The sequence below is a fragment of the Hippoglossus stenolepis genome, chromosome 16 (assembly GCF_022539355.2).
Source record: "Hippoglossus stenolepis isolate QCI-W04-F060 chromosome 16, HSTE1.2, whole genome shotgun sequence".
Taxonomy (NCBI): domain Eukaryota; kingdom Metazoa; phylum Chordata; class Actinopteri; order Pleuronectiformes; family Pleuronectidae; genus Hippoglossus; species Hippoglossus stenolepis.
Window position 1 is genome coordinate 4724380 of NC_061498.1, and position 15740 is coordinate 4740119.

Here is a 15740-nt window from a genome sequence, read left to right on the forward strand (position 1 = left end):
TCCTTTTCGCCACAGCGAGAGAGAGGGTGGGGGTGTGTCTGAGGAGAGAGAGATTGGTTTCTGAGTAAGAGAGAGAGAGAGAGAGAGAGAGAGAGAGAGAATCAAAGAGAGAGAGAGAGAGGGTAAAAGTGAAAGAGTCAGAGAGAGAGAGAGAGAGAGAGAGAGAGAGAATCAAAGTGAGAGAGAGAGGGTCAAAGTGAGAGAGAGAGGGTCAAAGTGAGAGAGAGAGAGAGAGAGAGAGAGAGAGAGAGAGAGAATCAAATGAGAGAGAGAGAGAGGGTCAAAGTGAAAGAGTCAGAGTGAGAGAGAGAGAGAGAGAGATAATCAGAGTGAGAGAGAGTCAAAGTGAGAAAGTCAGAGAGAGAGAGAGAGAGAGAATCAAAGTGAGAGAGATCAAAGTGAAAGAGCAGAGTGAGAGAGAGTGAGAGAGATAATCAGAGTGAGAGAGAGTCAAAGTGAGAAAGTCAGAGAGAGAGAGAGAGTCAGGAGGGAGTCAGAGTCAGAGAGAAAGAGTTAATTTGATTCTTTGATTGTCTTTAATATAGAATTTGTGCTTTGCCAACACATCACACGTCATAATGCCAATAAGCGCATTGAATTAAGAGAGAGAGAGAGAGAGAGAGAGAGAAAGAGAGAGAGCAAGAGAGAAAGAGAGAGAGCGAGAGAGCGAGAGAGAAAGAGAAAGCGAGAGAGAGATTTTCCTTGACTTTTAAGTTATTTTCAGTCTGAACTGTAAAAGCTCTGATAATAAAGTGCAGTTTAATGAGTTGATCAAATGTGACTCCCATGCGACATCGATACAGTCACAGAGCTGATGGCTGCTTTGGCCTGTCGAATATTTTAGGAGGATTGTTGCAGGAATTTTTTTTTTTAATAACCTTTCCTAAAGAAATATCAACGTTGGGGGAAAGAAAGAAAACAAAAACACAGACGCTCATCACTTACAGTCTGAGAGCAAACTGAGTTACTGAGCTCTGACTCATCTTAAGATTCTTGCTCTCAAAGGGATTTTGGAGAATCACCATCTGCAATTGTTGAATGAATTTTCATGTCATTAATTTTACCAGGATACATTTAAGGTGTGAATGTGATGCCTGTGAAGCAGGTTGTATATGCGCAGGTGTGAGTGACTGGACATCAACATAGGTCATACATCCTGGCTCCTCCATGTTAGTGGACGGGACATGGACCAAAATAACAAGTCACAGTAGACGTCACATACATTTTTCTCAAAGATGGTTTCTGTCATTTTTATCACACTGATGTACGTCTGATAAGTTTGGTTATAATCAGTTATTTGACGCTATAGAAACAGGGGGGGAATGTCTTGATTGACAGCTGGGACTGACTCACGATTGGTCTCGTGCGTGTTGCTCGTGTGTATTGCTGAATTTCCAAGATGGCGGTGCTCGTATCTGAGTTATTTTGGCTTCATTACTGGACGGTGTGAGGAAGATGAGATGCTGCGTCCCTCTTTTAAACTTTAAAGAAATGTCTAATGTGCGTCTGTGGCGCAAAGCAGGACATCAGTGCTCAGAACAATATTTATTCAAAACCGATATAGCAGTAGAATTGCTCTCCCCTCTGCTTTAAGGCCACAGAATCTAATTTTTCGTACAGTGACAACCATAGTCCCAACTGCCACACACACACACACACACAGGGGCTGTCAGCTGGCAGCCAATGACCTAGATGAGATTGATTTAGCCTGGAGACACGTAACCGTCTGTGCGGTTCACGCTGGTCTCATCAATCCTGGTTTGCTGTAGCCTCAGCCCACCAGCCTACGTTGACCTCATCCGTCTCTATTACCCTGCCCCTGACCTGCAGGGGCTCTCATACCTGCATCGCTACATAATCTGGCAGACTGTAAAATCATAAGAACACAATTTGCGACGGTAGCAGACATCAGGAGACGGTGGCAGTGATGCAAGCAGACCCTGTGTGTGTACCTGAATGGGCCTGTGTTTATGTATAGACTGTGACACAGTGACTCATCACTTGGTAAAGAAGACAAACCTCTTTCATTTTCCTCAATACACAGGATCTGAGAGTCGATGTGGACGTCCAATAAGATGTGGATTAGAGCGTTAGCATCACTAAAATCTTTTCAGTAACTGTCGCACCGATGAACACAGAGTAGGGGGGAGTTTATTGCAGACAGCCACCAGGGGGCAATCAAGACACTCTGGCTTCACTTTTGGGGAGCTATCTTGTTGTCGAACATAACTCTGCAACTTTCAACATTCACCACTTTTCATTAACTTACTGCGATATTTGTCAATTCTAGAAACAGGTGAGGATCCGAATACAGATGCCACACGAGGAAAGTTCAGGTCAAGTTATTTGGACTTGCAGGTGTGGTGCACAGAGTCACACAAAGTCAAGGTCGAAAAACAAAACCTGGGAAAACTTGGAAAATGCTTGAACTCTGACAGAGAACCTGACGAGGCAAACTGAGGTGAAACGAGTTGGCACAGGTCAGGTTATCAAGGAAAGAGGGAAGTCTAGAGAGACACTCAAGGAAAGAAGTCTGAAAGGTAAACAGGAGATGATGAACTCGAGGTGCAGGTCGAAGACAAATCAGTTTCTTAAAAAGTAAGACACAGGGACAGAATCATGACAATATTACTGAAGGTAGAGCTCATTAGACTGACATGGCCTGCCATTGTTAAGTTCATTTGTTACCTTCCCTGCTGGGAGAAAGTTATATGGGAAATATTTGTACTCTACCGCTGTCCTCAATGAACCGCAATGCAATTTAGCCTGAAGACATATATGAAAGGTGGGGCCCACATGCTGTTCCAGGAAAAAGCACCTTTGTTTTGTATAGCGTGAAAATTCTCAAGTAAATCACAATTAATCGCCTAATGCAGACAAACAGGCCTGTGCACTTCCAGGTACCTGGAATTGGCAAACCTAAGTGTCCATGCTTTTCAGTTATTACATAAACCTATCAATCAAATTTGGGTCATGACAACAATCTGACTTTATGCTTGGTTTCTGAAAAGCAATGTGGGAAATGTAGCGCAGGATGTTTAACAGCGAGGGTGGGGTTTTCTGTTATTCAACTAAATTTTGATCTGTAATAATATTGATATAATATTGAATGTGCATCCTTCCTTCCTCCTCTCTCATCAACATCCCTCTTTCACCTCTTTCCATCTGCTCATTTTCTGATCTTCCTGTCCAATCCCACGATCCCGTCTTCTCACCCTTTCCTCCAAAAAGGGGGAGGGAGTTGTTACATAAACCTGTTGCTTTCTTTGTCATTCACTGACCACAGAACAGTGCAGAAACCCTCACACTCAAAACATACTGTTTTAGGCTCATTATTGAGTTCACAGCAATCCTAAAATAATAATAAAAGAGATGGTAAAACACTTGTGAATATTATCACATGACATTGTTGTTTGTAAAGTACATTTTCATTAGCTGTGACTCGAGCTGGGTGTGAAATTAAGGTCTATTTGTAAGTGTAGAGACTTTTTCAAGTTGTGTTCACACCAGGTCTGCCCACTGCCTCCAGGAAATAGCCATATGCTCGCACCACGGACACAGTATCTCACTCTCTCCCACATACTAGGCTTTATTAATATGTCACCACAGCATCTACGACCTTAGTTTATGTTTTACAGCACAATGTTGTGGATGAACTTGCCATTGGAAAGAGAAAGTGTTTTATTTAATACGTTTCTCAGTGAAATGCACTGAATGAAGCTGATCTCTGTCACCGTATGTAAAAATACTATCAACCGAGCTGTGGTTAAATGCAGCTCAGGCATCATTGATCCGAAACCACAGAGAGCTCATTCTTCTGCTTTCACAGCTCATTTGCATAACTGCACTTTACCCCCTCTCTCTCAAACACACACACACTCTCTCGTCCTCCTCTTTGGCTGTGTGCTCGAGTGTGTATCCGTGTGCAGTTGCGTGCGTGTCTTTATTTTGCATGACGGTCCACATGTTTCTAGCTATGCGATTTTGTCTATGTCCGCAAGTTTTTGGACATCTAAAGAAGCCCAGGGACGGGTGGTGGTGGTGTGTGTGTGTGTGTGTGTGTGTGTGTGTGTGTGTGTGTTTGTATATGTTGTGGTCTGTATAATCATGTAAAAGGCTGCAGTGGAACCGATTTTTTCCTGGATGTGACTTTGCAGCATCATTCAGCCCCTTATTCTAAACCACAACTAGAAGCCTAATCCCCGAAACCTAACCAAGTTCTAATCTTGAACCTAAAACCAAGTACTAACAGTTTGTCAGAAAGTGAAAGTGAAATGCTCAAACCTAAAGGACAAGGTTTATATTTTTCAATTATCTTCGTGTTTTAGCCACTGAAACATGCAAACTGAATGAAAGTGACTGTTATCAATTAAAGTGAGCAGGTTTGGCTTGTTGAAGTCATGAGTCATCATAAGAACTCTGCTTATACAACAGTTGTTTTTCTGAGGGTGAGATCAGCTGCTTTCAGCCGAACTGAGGGATCAATCTCAGGAGGGTAGTTTGTGTTTTAAAGTCCACAAAAAGGACTTTTTGTTAATTAAATCTATTTTAACTATAATTTACTTTTATTACAATAAGTACATTTCCAAGTATATAATATGTTACATACCATCAGTCAACAAAAATCTGATTCATCAAGACAGATACACAAATTCAGAAAGTTGAAATTTTCTGTCTGGAACAAGATGGCAATGGAGATTTTACAAGCTATACATGAAAAATAACATAATCAAATAAAATCATCAATAATTCAGTCCGTGTGTATGTGTGGAGGTTCATGTATCAGCACACCTGGTGAAGCTAGAAGCACGCAACACTGTGTTTTGCTGGAGGATATCTCACATTTATTATTGTATTTTTCTGCATGTTTTTTCCCTTTTTTCTCCCCCACACTGGAGCTGCCAGTTCCCCTGCTCACTCCCACTGTCGGCCCGCGGAGGGTGTAAACAGTGTTCCTCCTCGGATGCACGTGGACTTCAGCCAACTGCTTTGTTTCACCTGTCGGAGAGAAGCTCCACCAGCAGGAAGAATTACCTGCACATATGGTTTCAGACGAACCCCCTCACAGCACAGGTTCTCCAACCACGGAGTAGGAGTTGTAAGAGGTCTGAGTGCAAAGACAAGAACATGATCCCTCACCAGCTTCCCACCTCCAACACTTCAAGTGGTGTTTGTTGGGATACTGACCTTTTCCCAGTAGGTAGATTATCAGGGTCTGTGATGACCCTGATCTGAACCATTCATCTGAAATACTATCACGTGGTGCACCACACATCCAGCAGAGTCCACCTAAAGCCTGTGGAAGACGAGATGGCACTTTTGTTCCTTTCCTTGTAGTTGGATCCAGTGATATAGACGTTTGGTGGGGACACAGTCCAAAATAACTTAAATTTAGTCTATGTTCAGTTCCTTTGCCCAATGAAAACGTTTTTTGGGACCGTTCAGACTTTCTGACCGATAGCAGGGAGGATTAAACAGTAGATGAGGAGAAAGAAGGAGAAGTGGCTCACAGTCTTCACCACAGAGGATATAAAGATTGAGCAGTGAGGATGTTCATTTGCTTTATTTGAATAAATGATGTGTGCTGCGGTTGATTTGACAGTGGCAGCCAACTTAATGAACCAGTGTATTCACGTTTCATTCAAACCGAAAGTTGTCCAACAAATTGATGACGCAATTAGCCACAACCTACAAAGGGGTGATGACAGGACATTCTTTGGTGCATTCCTTCAATTGTAACGTGAAACCAACACTAACTGATCAAATGTAAACAACGAAAAACAAGGAAGCAAACTCTGGTTCGGACCTTGGTTTGGATTTTCATGTTTGTTATCTGCAAACAAAGCTTTTACAGTATCAACTCGATACGAAGCGACTTCTCTGCAGAGGTTAGTTACACACGTATAGGACGAGGTTCGTGTGCAGGAGCAGAAAGCTAAAAGATCTTCCGTTGCATGCTCTGCCCACTCAAGAATATACATGTGCACGCTAACAATAATTGCTACACTGAAGAAATCCTTGATCCCTGCACATCAAACAGGCGATGAAAGACCTGGAAAGAAAAAGACTCATTACACGGCGTACAGCAGTGCTATTTATATGTGAGAGACTGGATCTCATGGGAGACAAGGGAGGGAGAGAGAAGTGTATGGGGGGGAGATACAGTGAGAGAGGGGGAGCACTGGGAGAAAAGAGTGAGAAAATAGACTTTCTACCTCCAGCCTGGTGGCGATCTCCATCTCCCATCGAGCAAAACACACCCACACACCAGCACCTCATGGTGACCTCTGTGAGGCGCACTGGGAGTGAACCAAAGTGACAAGATGGCGCCCTCTAGTGGCTGCAGGTTGTAGTTTTTTTGTGGATTCGACCATGTATCTCAAAAACCTTAACTCTTTCTCTGGCACATTTTTACACTTTTGCTTTTCGATTTTATTTTCCAGTTTTTGTTTTTCATCTTTTATGCGTTATAACCGACAGATGGACACTCTTCTCCCTATCCCACTGTCTAAGTGCCCCTGAGCAAGGCACCTTACTCCCCTCTAACATCTGCTCCCCGGGCGCTTTTCCAATATATAGCTGCCCACTGCTCCGTTTGGTTGAATGTCCAAATTGCAAGCAGCACGATTGTGTGTGCAAGATTAATGTGCGACGACAGTAAAGGAAATCTTAATGTTTTATCTTTTTGAGTGTTTTTAGGGGCAGGTGCAATATTCTACTCACTTTTATTCTGCACTATTATTCTGGGTCTTACACAATGTGTCCTTGTGGACTGTGTTTTGTGGTTTTGTTGCACAATGTACTGTTCTGCTGCTGCTGCAGCACTTCGGCCCAAGGGGACAATAAATCATATTGGATTTGATTTATTATTTGAAAGGTGTCTAAATTCTTTTCAGCCACTAGAGGGAGGCAGATCTACGTTTTTATCCTTGACGGAGAACGATCACTGTCTGTGCAGCCGATCTGTTGAGTTGAATTTTCTCAGCCTTGAATCTGGAGCGTCACAGCTGTAATACATAATAAGCAGACTGGGTTAGAGGTGATGTGAAAGACTGGCATGTAGATATACAACATCTTTTTAATAACATGTTTTTACTGTTTCATTCCCATCTGGTGCGTGACAGCATGACAGCTCCATAAATGCAAGAGTACCAGACAAATCACCATGAGGTCACGAAATAATAAAATCTTAAATGAGTAATTTAATATTGACTGATTTTATGTTGTTGTCTATGTGATTAATTGCTACTTCAAAATAAGATCATTCAACGTCAGCATACGTTTACCAGTTTAAACAACTACACATCTTGTGTTTGAATGTCAGTGGTTTTTCCTGCTTCTCTATACCCAGAATCATATCTTATCTGCAACACCAGCAAAAACCCACATGCTTTCCAAACAGCTGCTCTGGTTCGTGAGTTATGATTTCCAATCTTTCAACCCTGAGTTCTCTGATGTGACTGATAGGAACAGGCGACACTCCCTCCAGGCTCGCGTGTTACTTTGAAACACCCAATTAAACCAGATCTGATTCTGTCGAAATAGGCCGATGTTTGTCTCTTCCTATTGTTTAAAATTGGGACGTCCAGCATTTCTCAGGAGTTCAGATTACACAAAGAAGAGATGTTTTGTTTATTATGGGTGTCACTGGGTGGATATGGTTTCCTTCAAACAACCAGAGCTTCTCACTGTGACTCACTGCAAGGGAGCAACTGTATTTATTGTCCTGGTGTTACTTGATGATGTTATAGGACATTTGACAATATTAAAGCAAATCCTGCTTCATATTTGGTCGAGTGTATTTGTACATGAACGTCTTTTTAGTCCGGTTTCCAGCATGTTCACAGCAGCACAGTGTGTAAGGACAGTCTTGTACTGGACTCAAGTCCTGGACTCGGACCTGAGCCACTGGTCCTGACAACAGAATGGATAATTCCAGTGTAGAACTGGCTCAGCGGCTCCAGAAGCAGAAAGTACAGGAAGAACACCCTCTGCATCAGGGTTACTAGTAATTGAGGTCCTGTGATGGAGAGTTTCCTTGGAACTGGGATGGATTGTGGAGCATTCAAAACAAGAGGAGGATTCACATGAAGGGTGACGCACCATCCGGGTCTGGTGTCTTCCTTATCTTCCGATGCACATTTAACTTTGCAGCTCTGGCTTATAGGAAGTCTGTGGGGAGGGGTGATGATTGCAGGAGGTGCAGTTGGTTGTGTGATGTCCGAGATGGAGGGTGAGGGCTGTCATGGGTGTAGTTCTATCCAACTGATGGTAAAACCCATTTAAGTTATCAGCCCGTTGATGGGGGGTTCACGGTTCATGTGAAACACTTAGTGACTTGGTTTGGAAAATTTAAAATCTTTTTTACATTATTCTGTATCAAACCAATCCAGATTCCGATCTCTTGCAAAAAGGCCACCAGTGATTAATGAACTTCTCTGTCATCACGCTGTCTTTGCTTTTATCAAACTGGAATTTTTTATCAACTCAAAACCAAAACTACAAGCAAAACTGGACAAAAGCCTTCTTAGGAATTACTATCTCTAAGTTCCTGGTGTTTGTGTGTTTGTGTCGTACTTACTGTAAATTGTTTACATAGATCCTCTTCTTCTGAAATTCTTAATTGTTATAGAGAAGTCCCATTTCCTTCTTTTCGTGGCTTCATCGACCAACACAAGCTCAAACACACGTACGAACCAGCCTCACACCTCAAAGAGTCTCTGTTTTAGTAACTGAAACACTCCACATTCCCTTTTTTTTTGGGTTAAATGACCGTCACCGTAATGCTAACTTCACTTTCAAATCATCATTCTGTGTTTTTGAAAGAGAAAGGCTTGATTCCGGGATTGTCAGACATCGGCTTCTGTGAAGACACACACACACACACACACACACACACACACACACACGGATTCCTGAGTTACTGGGTAAATGAGATACCAGGAGGTCCCATTACTTCATAGAACTAGAAGTAGAGCAGTTCGTTGTTGTATGTGTGTGAGGATGTTGAGACACTGCACAGCTGCGTCAGCAACACGTCTCGGTCTACATGTTCATCCCCCCTGTACAGATACCATTTACTTTATTCTTTATCTGAAACGGGACAGAGAAGCAGCCAGCCGAGTTAGTTCCCTTTTCCAGATGTTGATTGGCAGCCTGCAGTGATAAAACTAGTACTACTACTACTACTAATAATAGTAATAATAATAATAGTAATTAGGCAGATTATTAAAAAAACCTTCTTAAAAGTAATATACAACCCATACAAATTCAACAAATACATGATATAAAATGTAAAAAAAAAGAAAAGAATGAAAAACGTTTTTGAATATTATTCGTATTTATTGGTTATTCCTTTTCCTTTATTTTTTCCCAGCAGCAGTTGAAGGCTGCATGGAGAAAAGGAGCCAATCAGAAAGAAGCTGGTTTCATCATCTGTTTCCTAGCTCCCTGGCAGTTTTCACTTTCGTATTCCAAGAAAGAGAGAACTCAGACTCAGGGCATCATTTGTCGGTACCAGAGTGAGCTGCAGCCTTTTATACGTCACTTGGATAAACATTTATGTTGTTAATAGTCATAGTTCACTGCTCTTCTCTGACCCAACCACTGTCTCTCACTACGTAAACTAGTTTTCCCAGGCAGTGGAGGGAGAACAGGAAACTACAACTGAACTCCGAGTCAATTCCTTATCCACAGAATAAAGAACCGTCATCCAAGAACTAGCCGGGTGGATATTTCAGTTTCATTCTGACAACATTGTCCTCTGTCACGCACCCTCCCCAACGCAACCTGTTCTTCTAAATTATAGTGTTTTTTTGTAGAGCAGCCAGGAATGCATTCTGGGTACTTGATGTTCTAATGTCTTTATCCTCATTGAACCCGTGGAATGTCTGCCTGACAGATTTGTAGCTGCCAAATAAGAATCTAGCGCTGTACATTTTCATCTAATGGTAAACGGGCTTGAGGCCCAACCCTCCTGAACCAAACTGCACACACTCATAAATATCAGTCCCCTAAACATGGGTGACTATTTCATCAAGATGAATTACATTGTGAGATAATCCATCAGGTAGGTTTTGCGTAATTCTGCTAACTAACCTACAGACAAAGAAACGTAAACCTCCTTGTTCTTCAGACGAGGATTAAGCGGATAAACTGAATCTGCAGGAAACTTCCCGGAGCGGTAAACTGTACCCGAGCATTATAAGATACTTTAAGATGTTTTGTCATCTGATAAACCTTCAAATTAACGGATTTGTGACCCAACCTGAAGCAACAGGCCCGGAGCCTGTCCCTTTTTCTTTAATAAAACACAGTTTTGGGGGTTTAATGACTGGTAATCATGACGGGAAATCACTGAAGCCGCGACTCAACCACACACCAATCCAATTATATCTTTACTGCAAAAGCACGAAGGCAGATCAGAGTGAAGAGAAAACGTTCATCGAATTGTGGAGATAATCCGTGGGTGCGGTTTTCACTTCCTTCAAGATTCATCATGGTTTTACACATGAAGATATACATTTTATACATATACACTCACAAGTGAGTCAAAGGTCAGAGCAGATATCATATCTTTAGTAGTAGCATGACGCAATATAAAAAAATGTGATGAGTCATCATGATTCTGAGGTGTATTTTATGATCACATCAGGATATCTCACACACACACACACAGAGTACATATCAGTCATCCCTGAGAATGTGTGTCACCTCAGATCATTTCTTGGTACTTAACATTAAGACTCATGTACCATTTTCTGGTAGTTTATCTGAGGGTTTCTACTTTATATTACTTTACTTGTACTCTATTACATTTCAGAGGTACATATTGAACTTTTACTCGACTACATTGTATAAACTATAGTTGATATTCTTTTCTGAGGAATATATGACGAGCTTTTTGTTAAAGACATTTAATGCCAAATACGTTCAGAGGTTTTCTGTGGGATTTCTCGTGAATGATGACTACGCTCAATAATTCTCCAGAACAAACCCAGGGAAGTTCACTTGGCTTTGGTCAGCAAACACAGCCACAACAATGAATTTCCTATATTAACCAACTAACCAAACCTTTAACCAGCACGGTATGTTTAGCATGTTAATGAGAAATGAACGTCAAACAGTGACTGACTGGTTCCGCAAAAGCTGTTGATTCAGAAGCTTCATACCGTGAAGAGAAAGCGTTGGTTTTATTACTGCTGTCCGACTGGTTTCACACGTCCACTCTGGTTTTTTTTGAGTAAACCTATTGTTTCGCTTGCGCTTTTACTCTTATTCGCCTGTTGAATGACCTTTGTGTCCCAACAGAAGAGCCATCCCCAGCAACTCTGATTTTACTGTGTTAAAAATGCAGGAGTGAATTGATCGTTAGGGAGAAATTGTGGTTTTATGACTGAGCAGCAGGCGTACGGACGAGCCTCGGGAAGGACAAAGAAATTCTGACATGAGCGTAGAACAATAAAACAGTTTTCTGAGCACAAAGGACCATTCAGTGCCTGGAGTGAGGGACAAACAGTAGGATGAACAAGTCAGAGGCCTGTGATGAATTCTATATATAAGTATTTCTTAGTTAATTTCTCAAAAATAAGAAGAAATCACAAAAATTGGTAGAAAATAAGTTACAAAGCAAAGTGAATACGCCTCTTCTACATCTACCTTCTAATTCCACAAACGTCTTTCTGTCTGCATGTGCCAGTGGTATCTCCCAAACCACTCATTTCATCGGCTTCTCACTTGGCAGGTGAATTTTAATTTGCCCCAGGAAGAGCAGTTTCCGAGTTTGTACTCTCGATATGTTCAAACTGATCAAATTTGTCATTGTGTCTTTAATCTGTGGATTTACGACTTGGGGTAAACTACAGCAGTTATCAGCAACTGGGTTAAACCAATAATTAAGCTTTTATTTTGAAAAGTTGTGAACTCGGGTGTAAAGATTGTGTCGATGTTTCTCCTCTGAAATAGCTGAAATGTAATGTTTGAAAAAATAACAGCAGTTCTGTAAAACATTTAAACTTATATAATAGCCACACACGTGAACAGTAATGAAAGCTAATTCTGTTTCATTTTGTGAGAAACACTGACTATAAAATCTTCACTGCAGATAAACCAGGTCGGATGAACACATGGTTTGATAACTTCCCTCTGCTCCATAGAACGTTTTTAAAAAGCCCTGCACACAATAAAAAAAAGTGACTTTATACTGTAAAACTGTTTTACAGGAGGACTCACTAATGACAAGGAATAAATCTGAAGTAGCTCCAGAGCATCAACACAGGACAAGCAAAGTGTAGAATGGGCAAAGCTTGATCCCCGACTGGAGCCATCTGGTTTCACACAGACCTCGGAGAGATATTCTGAACCTCCTCACGTTTACAAGTTCTTCCCATAAACATCAGGAGTTCATGGAAGACACTTGTACTTTCACATTTGGCCAAACTGCCTCTCATGCAGAGCTCCTTTAAAAGCCTCAATCTGGTTTGTGCAAGAGATGTTTATTTGATTGTGTATTCCACCTACTAACACAGGAAGTAATTAAACATCCCTACGAATTTCTAGATCTTCCTTATAATAAGTGATAAAGATTCCCTGAAACACAGCTTCTCATTTCACCGCACTTTCACTTTCACTGCAGCAGAATTATGACCTGACAGTGGATTACAGTAAAGTCAGGATCCACTGAACCTGGATTAAACCTCAGACAGACAACTCCTCTGATCATGTCTTACATTCAGAAAAGGAGACAAAAGAAAGAGACCCCCTGGCTGAGGTTATTATAGAGGTGTTTCGGCTTCACGTCAGGAAAGCTTTCATGGTGAATTATCTAACCCTCCTTGATAAGGAGGGTTAGATAAAATGCCAAAATGAAAAATTATTAACTTCTCAGGCCTCCACTGTGGTTAATTGGTGCAAACAGAAGCCGGATATGGAGTTAGATTGACTTACGGGAAACAGCAACAAAAGCAGTGACGCTTCCCCCTGTAATTTTCAACAGAAATAAAAACGTACACATCATAACCTCTACCAAACTGCCTGGTCCGGTCTTGTTTCTTAAGAATCTTTTCAATGGGCGAATGAATTATTTATTGCCGATACAGGATTCGCACTTTGGCATGTTGCTGCCATCCAGGCCTCATCGCTGTCATATTCAGCAGCAGAGTCCACAACCATATCACCGAGTACACAGCAGTCTACAATAAATCACGGCACAAACTGAAAGTGAAGACACACACGGGTGTATAATAAAATAATTTTTACTTCCATCTATCATTGTTTTCAGAAGGCCATCATATTGAAAGTAAATTCTGTTATGGAGCAACAGATCTGGCTCTTACTGTAACACCAGCGTTTGCAAGAAGCTAAGGAATGAAAATAGGAAGCTAAGGGGGGGGGTGAAGTGGACAATCCAATGTTAAATGCACACACACACACACACACACACACACACACACACACACACACACACACACACACACACACACACACACACACACACACACACACACACACACACACACACACACACACACACACCTAGACACTGCCTAGACACTTACTCTAACCGTTGCAATAACAACTTGCCCAACCCTAACTTTAAAGGGATGGTTCACCCAAAAATGAAAATTCACTCGTTATCTACTCACCACTGTGCCGATGGAGAAGTGGGTGAAGTGTTTGAGTCCACAAAACACTTTTTGGAGTTTCAGGAGCAAACAGTGTTGCAGCCAAATCAAATGCAATTGAAGTAAATAGTGACCACTCCTTCAAACGTACTAAAACAAGAACATAAAATGCCTCCATGCTGCTGCTGTGGTGTCATTCAAAGTGTCTGTGAGCCTCGACATTCAAATTCAGATTCAAATGCAGTTACTAGGAGGAGGATAACAGCAGAGGTAAGAAATGGATTCTAGAGTTTGAGTTTCTATTTTTCAGACTGGGAGGTGCAGGGAATTCTTTGCTGGAACGACACAGGGCGCCAGAAATAACCAAACGCCTCAGAGACGGAAAAAAGTTACAATGTACCTGACACAGAACCACACATGATGACACACCCACAGACACACAGGCCCCATCCATCATCATCATCATCATGGCATCTGTCTGTCGATGCAGTTTCAAGCTGCGACAGGAAGAAACTAAGTGAAACACCATCTGATATTTTGACAGCTGAAAATTGCAGGTCTTCAGTACAACTTCCAGAAGTTACATTTGTCAAGAAAACCACAGCATCGCAGCCTTAGCTCACTCCTGCAGGAACCTCCTGAGAAAGAGTGCATGTGCCACGACATGTTCAGGAGATTTAATCTGTTTATAGTTCAGATTATAATGAGTAGTCTTGTCTCATATCTGCAATAGTAAAAAAAAAAAAGAGTCCAGCTAAGCTCGTATGGTTTACAACAAATGTTCCTGCAGGACAACAAGGAGCAGACATGGATTTCCCCTGCTCTGCCTCTTCCCTACATCTGTAATCCATTGATGAACCCTGCCACACAACAGTAAACAACAGTTCTGTGTGGCCACTGCAAGAACAAGTAACGTTTCATGAATAAAACTGATCCTGCAGCTTTGTGCATGTCTACTTTTTTACTGCTCATGCATGCATTCAACATATCTTCTGTCCCGATTCACGCATGAACCGCTGCATCCACACATATTCTCAGGATCTGCAATCGGACACATGCACTCCATTGTGTGGAGCTGGCTATGTTTCAGTTTTCTTGTCTCTCTCCCTGTTTCACAGAAATGAAACTTATGGGATATGTGCACACGTGAGCTGAGTGCATAACAACATGCACGCAAAAGCAATGTTAACATATATCGTATATTTGCAATGCATGCAAGAAGTACCAGACAGAGGAGGACCAGTGGCAGTATTCTAGTATTAGTGTGCATTTCTGATCAAGCTCAATCGCCTCACTACCATGAAAACAGAGACTTCTACAGCAGCACACCTCCATCGCCTCACTTTCATCTGGCAACACTGATCTGACTGCAGTGTGGTCCAACTATGCATTTTAAACATAGCTTTTCACACTCCAGTGACTTTTAAAATAGATACGATTACATTTCAGCCCTCTGGGATTATTCTCAAAGCCGCCGACCGGCAGAGTACTTTCTGATACAAGCTATAAACCAGCGTTTATTTATAAAGTGAAGTTAGGTCTTTATAAGGATATCCTCGAAAGTAAAAAGTGATTTAGTAAAGCTATAAAAATGAAAAGTTGTTTCACAGAGAGATGTGAGATCAGCGCCTGAAAGTAAGTAGACACGTTCACCTCTGTGAATCCCTGCATGTTTTTATGTTATTACTTAAGGACACACTTCCAAGTTAGGATTCACGTGCACACAACAATAACAGACCCACACCAGTGCAGGGGACACAGCAGGGGTTGTAAGTGTCTGCAGAGGCTCCATGAGGGAGTCCAGGTGCACATAAGTGGCACCATCAGATACACAGAGTGGAACTAGTTGAGTCAGGCCTGAAGAAATGAAACTAACGTCCCACTCGTCTCACCTGTCTGTCTGACTGTTCCTCTTTTAGCCCAGCCAGCTGACCACGGGGCTTTAACTTTCTATTCATCCCTCTCTCGATTTACTCAAACTGGGATGCTGTTGACACTGTTCGTCATTTTCATTTCTCCTTTTTTCTTGTAAGAAAGCTGCACGTGACGAGAGTGTAATGCAACCAAGATGCTGCTGGAGAACAAAAGAGCCTTATTGTTAACTAGTTTACTGCTATT